General features: G+C 39.4%; 1 long non-coding RNA gene across 1 annotated transcript; it reads right to left on the bottom strand.

Moving 5' to 3' along the window:
- Positions 1-6,614: 6,614 nt before the first annotated feature.
- On the bottom strand, positions 6,615-9,472 carry LOC110897091. Its single transcript, XR_002568434.2, has 3 exons — positions 9,193-9,472; positions 7,251-7,308; positions 6,615-6,771 (listed from the first exon to the last, which is right to left on the bottom strand). It is a non-coding gene; the product is annotated as an uncharacterized LOC110897091 (long non-coding RNA).
- Positions 9,473-10,052: the final 580 nt, after the last annotated feature.

Below are 10,052 nucleotides of genomic sequence, written 5' to 3' on the forward strand. Positions count from 1 at the left end.
TTCATACCTTCACAGTGCAGAATCAAATCAATCATCAATAGTTTTAACATATCATACATCTAAATCATCAGGCAATCGATTACACGATAACCTTATTCATTTCTCAATAATCAGAATCAATCAAATAGCACAGAATCATTACATGTGGAACTAGGGTTTTAACATGAATCAATCAACCAACGATTAACAACAAACAATGATTAAACAATTACCTTGAATTAATTCTAGACAGAGAGAGGAAATCAAGAGTGATGAAGAACTTGTGCCAATGATGATGATGATGATGATTGCCAGAGAGAATCAGAGAATATGAAAGTACGTGTTTTGGTTTTGTGTGATGATTAGTGAAAGGGATTAGAGTTAAGAATGATTTAAGTTTCACTATTAGCACTAAGCACCCTAAAGAATTATCTATCACATATTACATGCACAAGATATACAATTTACAGTTTCACCACCACATTTAAGTATTTGTCAAATCATTCATAAGTAATACATAACCATGCTCAAACACAATATACTTTATTGAATCAAACGTTACAGTTTCACAGCAAACTAATTGTGCAAGTAAACGATTAAACAATGTGCAATAAATGCGAAAATGGAATCTTGGAAACTCGAGTTGTCACATTATCCCCAACCTGAAAGAAATTTCGTCCCGAAATTTAGCATGCGGTTACTGAGGAAGCTAGGTAAGTTGTATCGTTTACTGGTTTTCCTGGGGTGTCACATCATCCCCCCATTGATTTGGAATTTCATCCCGAAATTCTGTAGTAGTAGCTTCAGCCTCAGTAGTGGTTGCACGGTTTCCGAATAACTGGGGATACTTGAGTTTCATTTGGTCTTCTCGTTCCCAGTTGAACTCTGGGCCACGACGGGAGTTCCAACGAACTCGTACAAGAGGTATTCTAGTGTTCTTGAGGACCTTAACATCCCGGTCCGTGATTTCAACTGGTTCCTCGACGAACTGCAACCGCTCGTCGATAGTGAGTTCCTTAAAAGGAACTATGAGGGTCTCATCTGACAGACACTTCTTCAGATTCGACACGTGGAATACGTTATGAACTGCACCGAGTTCAGCTGGTAGGTTTAGTCTGTAGGCTACTTTGCCTATTCTTTCAGTGATTTCGAACGGTCCAACATACCGCGGATTGAGCTTGCCCCGTTTACCAAAACGAACCACACCCTTCCAGGGTGAGACTTTGAGTAACACTCGATCCCCAACTTGGAACTCGAGCGGTTTTCTGCGTTTATCAGCGTAACTTTTCTGGCGATCACGAGCTGCCGCCATGCGTTGTCGTATCTGTGCAATTCGTTCAGTAGCATCAACTACCATTTCTGGACCTGTGAGCTGACTATCCCCCACCTCTGCCCAACAGAGAGGTGACCGGCATTTACGTCCGTACAATGCCTCGAATGGAGCGGCCTGAATGTTGGTGTGGTAACTGTTATTGTACGAAAACTCCACTAAAGGAAGATGTTTTTCCCAGCTGTTGCCGAAATCGATAACACACGCCCGAAGTATGTCTTCTAAAGTCTGGATCGTGCGCTCAGACTGCCCATCCGTCTGAGGGTGATAAGCTGTGCTCATGTCTAATCGAGAGCCAAAAGCTTTGTGCATTTCTTGCCATAGTTCTGAAGTGAATCGTGCATCCCAATCCGAAATAATGGAGGTTGGCACTCCGTGTCTCGAAACAATTTCTTTCAAGTAGATGTCTGCTAAGGTAGAGAACTTATCCGTTTCCTTAATAGCCAGGAAATGAGCAGACTTTGTGAGTCGATCTACGATCACCCAAATAGTATCATTCCCACGCTGGGATCTAGGTAGGCCAGTAACAAAATCCATGGAAATTTCTTCCCATTTCCACTGTGGTATCCTGGGTTGCTGAAGTAGGCCTGAGGGTTTCTGGTACTCCGTCTTGACTCTCGCACAAGTCAAACACTTGCCGACGTAAGTTGCTATGTGGGCCTTCATGCTAGGCCACCAGTACGTAGTTCTAAGATCGTGGTACATTTTATCCGAACCTGGATGTACCGAGTAGCGAGACTTGTGAGCTTCATCCATCACAAGTTCCCATAGACCGCCATATGGTGGTACCCAAATACGTCCTGTTACATAGTAGGCGCCGTCTTCCTTCTGTTCTAATCGTTGCCTTGAGCCACGCAAGGCTTCAGCCCTGACGTTTTCTGGTTTCAATGCTTCTACCTGAGCATTTCGTATCTGTGCAGGAAGATCAGACTGAATAGTAAGCTGCAAGGCTCGTACACGCCTAGGTAAAGTATCTTTTCGACTGAGAGCGTCAGCCACAACATTGGCTTTGCCTGGATGGTACTTGATGGCGCATTCGTAATCGTTAAGTAGCTCGACCCATCGTCTTTGACGCATGTTCAATTCCTTCTGCTTGAAGATATGCTCGAGACTCCTGTGATCGGTGTAAATAGTGCACTTGGTACCGTACAAGTAGTGTCGCCATATCTTAAGCACAAAAACAACAGCTCCCAGCTCTAAATCGTGCGTCGCGTAGTTCCGTTCATGAACCTTGAGTTGCCGCGATGCGTAGGCAATAACTTTATCCCGCTGCATCAATACACAACCAAGCCCCTGTATCGATGCGTCACAATAGACCACAAAATCATCCGTGCCCTCTGGCAATGAGAGAATAGGCGCGCTGCATAGCCTATCCTTCAGGTACTGAAAAGTAGTTTCTTGTGTATTACCCCAACGATAGGTAACACCTTTCCGTGTCAGCATGGTAAGCGGCTGTGCGATCTTGGAGAAGTCTTTGATGAATCGTCTGTAGTACCCCGCCAAACCCAAGAATTGGCGTATTTCCGTTGGTGTACGCGGTGCAGGCCAGTTCCTGATCGAATCTACCTTGGATGGATCGACATGAATCCCATCCCTGTTCACCACATGGCCTAAGAAGTGGACTTCACGAAGCCAGAAGTCGCATTTTGAAAACTTGGCGTACAGTTGTTCCTTTCGAAGAAGTTCCAAGATAAGACGTAAGTGCTGCTCGTGTTCCTCCTGACTCTTGGAGTAGATCAGGATTTCGTCGATGAAAACGATGACGAACTTGTCTAGATAGGGTTTGCACACCCTGTTCATAAGATCCATGAAAACTGCAGGCGCGTTCGTAAGCCCAAATGGCATGACTAGAAACTCGTAGTGACCGTAGTGAGTTCTGAATGCTGTCTTGGAGACGTCCTCCTCGCGGACTCTCAGCTGATGATACCCTGACCTCAGATCAATCTTGGAGTAGTAGCTCGACCCTTGCAACTGGTCGAATAAGTCGTCAATACGAGGAAGAGGATAACGGTTCTTCACTGTGACCTTGTTCAGTTCACGGTAATCAATGCACATCCTGAAAGTGCCGTCTTTCTTCTTCACAAATAGTACTGGAGCTCCCTAAGGCGAAGAGCTAGGACGAATAAAGCCCTTATCCAAGAGCTCTTGTAGTTGCTTAGACAGTTCTTCCAGTTCAGTTGGAGCTAAACGATACGGTGCGCGAGCTATAGGTGCTGCTCCTGGAGCTAGCTCGACTTGAAACTCGACCTGGCGATGAGGCGGTAGACCAGGTAAATCTTCAGGAAACACTTGAGGATTTATTTGCCATCTCCCCTACCCTTAAGGTATTTATTTGCAAGCACTTATGCTTGGGACTAGAAGACCCACTCTTGAGGGATATATGAAGACTATGTACTAGCTACGACACTTGAAGACCTTGAAGAACAATGTGGAGAAAATATTTTGCCACTTTTATATATATATAAACTTGCACGACCGGGGTAATGTAGCCTCGTGCCCTTTTGTTTTCTTCACAAAACAATGTATCAAGTTGTCGATATATATATATATATATATATATATATATATATATATAAGTTCAATATTATGTTTTCTTTATTTGCACATTGTGGTTTATTCTATGCGTGATTGATTGGTTGTGGATTATTGATGGGTTGGATGGTGTGATGATTAGTATTTATTTTTTTCAGCCGACAATATTTATTATTATTAAATATTTGTCTAACCCGTTCGTTACTTGTGTGTGGAATACTATGGCACCGAAACGGAGGAACCTTAGGCGCGACACCTCAGACCCTATGCCTACTACACAGACAGAACTGAATCAACTCCTTGAAGAGCGAATCTCGCAAGCAATCGCCCAATATGAGGCCAACCGCAATGAACACAGTGGCGGATCTGGCGGAACTGGCGGCCAAGGTCAGGAAGGCACATATGGTGGCAACACCACAAATGGTAACAGAAAGTTGTTTTTATAACAACTTAAATGTTACACCTCCTATTCTATTCGTGCGTTCTCATGTTTGTCGTTTATATAATATGTCTGTTCAACGTTTCAGGGTGCACGTACAAACAATCTCTCGACTGCAAGCCTCTCAATTATGATGGTACTGGAGGTGCAGTGGCATTTGTACGATGGACAGAGAAAACTGAGTCCACTATTCGCATGAGCCGATGCACTCCTGAACAGACAGTGGTTTACGCTACAGGGCTATTTGTGGACGAAGCTCTAACTTGGTGGAACCTTCAGGTTCAAACTCTAGGAGACGTTGCAGCCTACGAGCTAAGTTGGGAAGAATTAAAGGAACGCATGAGAGAAAAATATTGTTCTAGAGCTGAGCTGCAAAAACTGGAGACAGAATTTTGGCACCTTGAAATGGTAGGTGCCGACGTTTCAGGATACACCCAAAGATTTCATGACTTATCACGAGTGATTCCGTATATGGTCACTCCGGAATTCAAAAGAGTCGAACGATACATATGGGGTCTTCACCCCGAGATCAGGAGTCTAGTTAGCTCGGCACAACCTACCACCATAACTCAAGCTGTTACCTTAGCAGTGAGCCTCACTGAGGAGGCAGTGAGAATGAAGAAGATTCCTACGAAGGGTTCGGAAAAGAAAGAGACTCACGTAGAGTCTACTAGTGGTGGAAAGAGAAAATTTTCACACTCCAACAAGGGCATGCGTGTAAACAACAACGACGGCACCAATGCTAACAAACGAAGGGAAGTAAACCCACCAAGAGGTGGCAAGGCTTTCACAGCAACCAACGAAACTAGCGGTAAAGGCTATTTAGGCACCCTGCCTAAATGCGACAAGTGTAAGTATCATTATGAGGGCCGTTGTGCAAAGTGTGATAAATGCGGTAGGATAGGCCACTATAAGGAAACATGCTGGGTAGGAAGGGGAAAAGGAACCACAAACCGTGGAGGAAATGGTAACAACAATCAAGGTAGAAATAACAACGGGAATGGAACTGGAAACAGAAATGGAAACAACAATGGAAACGGAAATGGAGCTGGAAAGGGGCAAGGATGTTACAACTGTGGTGACAACAGGCATTATAGGAAGGATTGCCCAAAGGAAAACTAGGCTCGTGGGAGAGCTTTTGTGATTGGAGCCCGAGATGCACGACAGGACCAGAACGTTGTTACGGGTACGATCCCTATAAACCAACACTTTGCATCCGTTCTATTTGATACTGGCGCAGATTTTAGTTTCATATCTATAGAATTTAAGAATATACTTGGCCTAGATTCGAGTAAACTAGATGTCCCGTATTCTATAGAATTGGCGAACGGAAAATTAGTCGAAGCGGATGAGGTTATTAAGGGTTGTACACTCGAGCTTGGGGAGCGAAAATTTTCTATCGACCTTTTACCCGTTGGGTTGGGTAGTTTTGACGTAGTTGTCGGAATGGATTGGTTGTCCAACAACCAGGCAGAAGTAGTTTGCCATGAGAAAACCATCCGCATCCCACTGCCAAATGAAGAAACACTTATAATTCATGGGGAGAAGCGTGAGACACCCCTACGAGTCATTACGTGTATGAAGGCACAAAGGTGTCTCCGAAAAGGCTGTATAGCTTTCCTCGCCCACGTAGTCGACAAGGAAACCAAATAGCCGAAGCTAGAAGATATCCCTGTCGCGAAAGAATTTCCAGAAGTCTTTCCAGAAGACTTACCTGGACTGCCTCCACAACGCCAAGTGGAGTTTCGAATTGATTTGGTGCCAGGAGCGGCACCAATGGCGAAATCACCATATCGGTTAGCTCCGTCAGAAATGCAGGAGTTATCTACTCAACTGCAAGAGTTACTAGATAAAGGATTCATTAGACCGAGTTTCTCACCTTGGGGAGCTCCGGTACTATTTGTTAAAAAGAAAGATGGTAGCTTTCGCATGTGTATAGATTATCGGGAATTGAACAAACTTACTATTAAGAACCGATACCCACTACCGAGAATCGACGACTTGTTCGATCAACTACAAGGCTCAAGTTATTACTCCAAGATTGACTTGAGATCGGGATACCATCAGTTGAGAATACAAGAAGAAAGCATCCCCAAGACGGTTTTTAGAACTCGTTACGGACATTACGAGTTTCTCGTTATGCCATTCGGCTTAACAAATGCGCCAGCGGTGTTCATGGACCTCATGAACCGCGTGTCACACCCCGATTTTCGGTTTATGCGGAAGCGTATGGCGAGGTGTGACGAGAGCGGCAATCGTTACAATCAATCGAGTAAACAACATATTTGAAACATAAAAGATGTTCATCCATACATTTGATTCGAAACCATAATTTACATTACATATGTCTTGTTTGAAACATGAAACAACAACAACTTTAGCTACATTATTCAAAGTTCAAAACATAACAACCAAAAATGGATGACATCACAAAAGCTTGCGTTCTTGATAACCACTTGAACATATTTTTCCAAAGCCGTCCACTAATCTCCTGTAATACATGTTAATTTTGAAAACGTCAACAAAAGTTGAGTGAATTCATGTTATTTTGTTTTCGCATCAAATGAGTCTCCAAAACATTTGAAGAAATAAAATTCGTTTTTGTATAGTATGATAAAAAAAATTGTATGATCATTAGTGTGTTGCAAGGACACTAATATGTATGCCGAATAGGAGGCAACCAAACCTTGACAATTTATCGTGTGTGTCAACGACACTAGTTTGGACACAAAGGCACTCTTGACGATCGTGGTTATCGTTGTCGTTAAGAGTGGGGCTTGCCAAAACCCAAATAGATCTATCCGTTTGTTCCTCGGTACTTGTTTATTCATTAATGGCCCCTTTATTTTAACACCTATCCGCATGTGATCAAAATAGTTTCATTGTATTATCATACTATTTGTAACATGTATACATCCCCGAAGTTTAAAACTATAAACATTTAAAGTAAAAGGGGAAACATGAACTCACAGATTTGCGTTCCGTGCAAATCTCTATTCGATTCCTTGTTCGCGGTTCGTTTCTTAACCTACAAGTGTTCTAATCAAGTTAGACACTTAGGTTTGTTTTTGTGTATCGTACAAATATTCTATCTTGTATTTTGTTTTTGTGTTTTCGTATATATATAACTTCCTTGTATATATACATTTATTTTATTTTATTTGTGTTTGAATGGGCTTAATTTATGTTTTAGAATTTAAGTCCATTTTGGGTATTTGGTGCTTATGGGCCTAGTCCAAATAACTTTGTTTAAAAATATGGGTCAAGTCCAAATTAATTTGTAGGGGTGGGCCTTAGCCCAAAACATTTTATTAAGGTAGGCCTAGCCCAATTTAGTATATAGTTGTGGACTTAGCCCAAATAACTTGTGTAAGAATGGGCCTAGCCCAAATTGTTTTCTAAAATATATCTAGTCCATAATAATTTATAAATATTGGGTTTTTAGCCCAAGTATTTTGTAAAGTGGGCTTTAGCCCAATTTGACTAAAAATATATTTTAGTCCATTGTTTTGTAAAAGTGGGCCTAGCCCAAATTTTATTTATGAGAAATGGGCATTAGCCCAATTTTTAATTTATGGACTAGTTTTCAAAGTGCAAAACTTTGGGCTAGTGAAAAATAATAATAGTAATACTTGTATTTTTATAAAAATCTAGTTTTTCTAAAAATCATTATTTATGCCAAAGTTGAACATTTTAGTGTATAAACTTGTGTGACGGTTCATATTTTATTCTAGTCGTTTACTACTTGTCGGTTTTATTTATTCATATCGTTTGTCCCGTTGTGTCGTCCGTCACATTTTACCATTTGCTTTGTTTGTGCCATTTTTGTTTGTCCAGAAGTCCATATAGTCAAATAGTGTCCGAATTTGTCCATTTGTGTTTTCGTGTCCAAGGATGGACTTTTTATTTCGTTTTTCATGTTCATATATATATTTTTGTAATTTTTATGGATGTGTATCAATTGTGCATTTGTTCCTATTTGAACTAACATATGATGTACACATCAAAAATATATATACTTATGATACTTGATGAATATTTTTGTAAGTACACATTTTATCCAAAAATATATACTTGTCATTTTTATTTAGAAATCTTTTTATAAAACATGGATTTATGTCTTTGTCCAAAATTTGTTTAACCATGTTCAAAGACCTCAAGTAGTTGTTTTAGTTACATAATTCTTTGTTTAACAACTTTTAGAACATAACAAAATTTATAAAAAATTTGCCATAGTTTTGTTTGAAATATGGAATTTTACCCAAGTTTATACAAAACTTGTTTTCAATTTATTTCAATACAAAACATCAAATATCAATATCTATCCAAATTTGTCAACAAAAGTAGCATGAACATGATATTGTTCTTAACTTTCCTAAAAAGGAAACTTTATTCCTTATTTTTACCAAAAATTTGTAGAACAAGATTTTATCAAAGACTCTTGTTTTAGATGTCTTACAAGGTCATTTAAAGCATAAATGTGTATTCAAAACGTTTACTACCAACACATTTGTTGTTCTTGATTCTTTCCAGAAATGGAAACTTTATTCAAGTAATTTATCAAAAATTTAGTTTCTTGGATTTAAATAATTTCTCATGCTTCTCTAGCATGCATGTTAACTATTTAAATCATAAAAACCCATGTTCATCATTTTTGTTGATGAATCTTGGTAGATCTAACATGCATGTGTTTAGATCATGTTTTTATACAAGAATAACCAAGATTCATTTTCACTAGCATAAGCTTCTTCAAGTTCATCCAAAATCATAGAAAAATCATAAGATAAAAATAATGATTTTTGGTTTTTCTTAGTGTTTTTCATATGGGTTTTGTTTTGGTTTGATTCAAGATGAACTTGTATTCTTTAAAAACTCAAGAATAATAAAATAGAAACTAGTGAAGGATTCTTACAATTTTGCTAGAAAAATAAAGATGATGATATGAAAATGTTGATGATTCAAGAACTCCTAGTGCTACCAAAGTGCTTCTAGTGTATCTTCAAGTCTTGAAAATGCTTTGAATCAACCATGCACCTCCATGTATGTACGAATTTCTAGTTGTTTAGATTTTTGGAAGTGAAGATGGGAATTGTTTGGCTTGGCCGATTTCAACAAAGAAGGGAAAAGGAAAGATGAAAGTTTTGGTGTTGTAAATTATGAAAGTGAAATGAGGAGTGTTTGCATGTAGTCTTGGATCTCAAAGTGATCCATAATTGAATTGAATAAAAAGTTAGACATCACAAATGACTAAGCACTCCTCCATGTCTTACAACACATCAAATTTGAAAAGTGAGTGGGCATGGGGACCCACACATGTCGTGAGCTAGCATGGGGGAAAGGTTTTTTTTTTTTTATTTTTTTTAAAGTTAGCTATATTTTATAAACTTTATAAACTTTATAAACTTTGATAATTCATATAAATTTTTTTATAAAGTTTCAAGGTTCCACATTTTAAAGTAATGTGACACTAGGTAAAACTAGTCCACCAAAATTTTTAGTTTGTTGTTCGGGTGAAAAAGTCGGTTCGGGTCCTGTACCGGGTTAAATACTGACACCGTGTTTTGTTTAGATAAATACATAACAAAAATTATTTTTGTACATGTTTTATTATCCAAATAATTAATCCAACTTTTTGGACTGAAAATTTTATTATTCTTGACACGGTTCCGGTACCGGCTTTTCTGACTGGCAGTTTACTGAACTAGCCGTGCAGCTTAACGCAATAAAATTCGATTGCGGATTTTGTGTCGTTTTTAATACCTATAATATTTA

This window comes from Helianthus annuus, chromosome 8 (genome assembly GCF_002127325.2).
Source record: "Helianthus annuus cultivar XRQ/B chromosome 8, HanXRQr2.0-SUNRISE, whole genome shotgun sequence".
Lineage (NCBI taxonomy): Eukaryota > Viridiplantae > Streptophyta > Magnoliopsida > Asterales > Asteraceae > Helianthus > Helianthus annuus.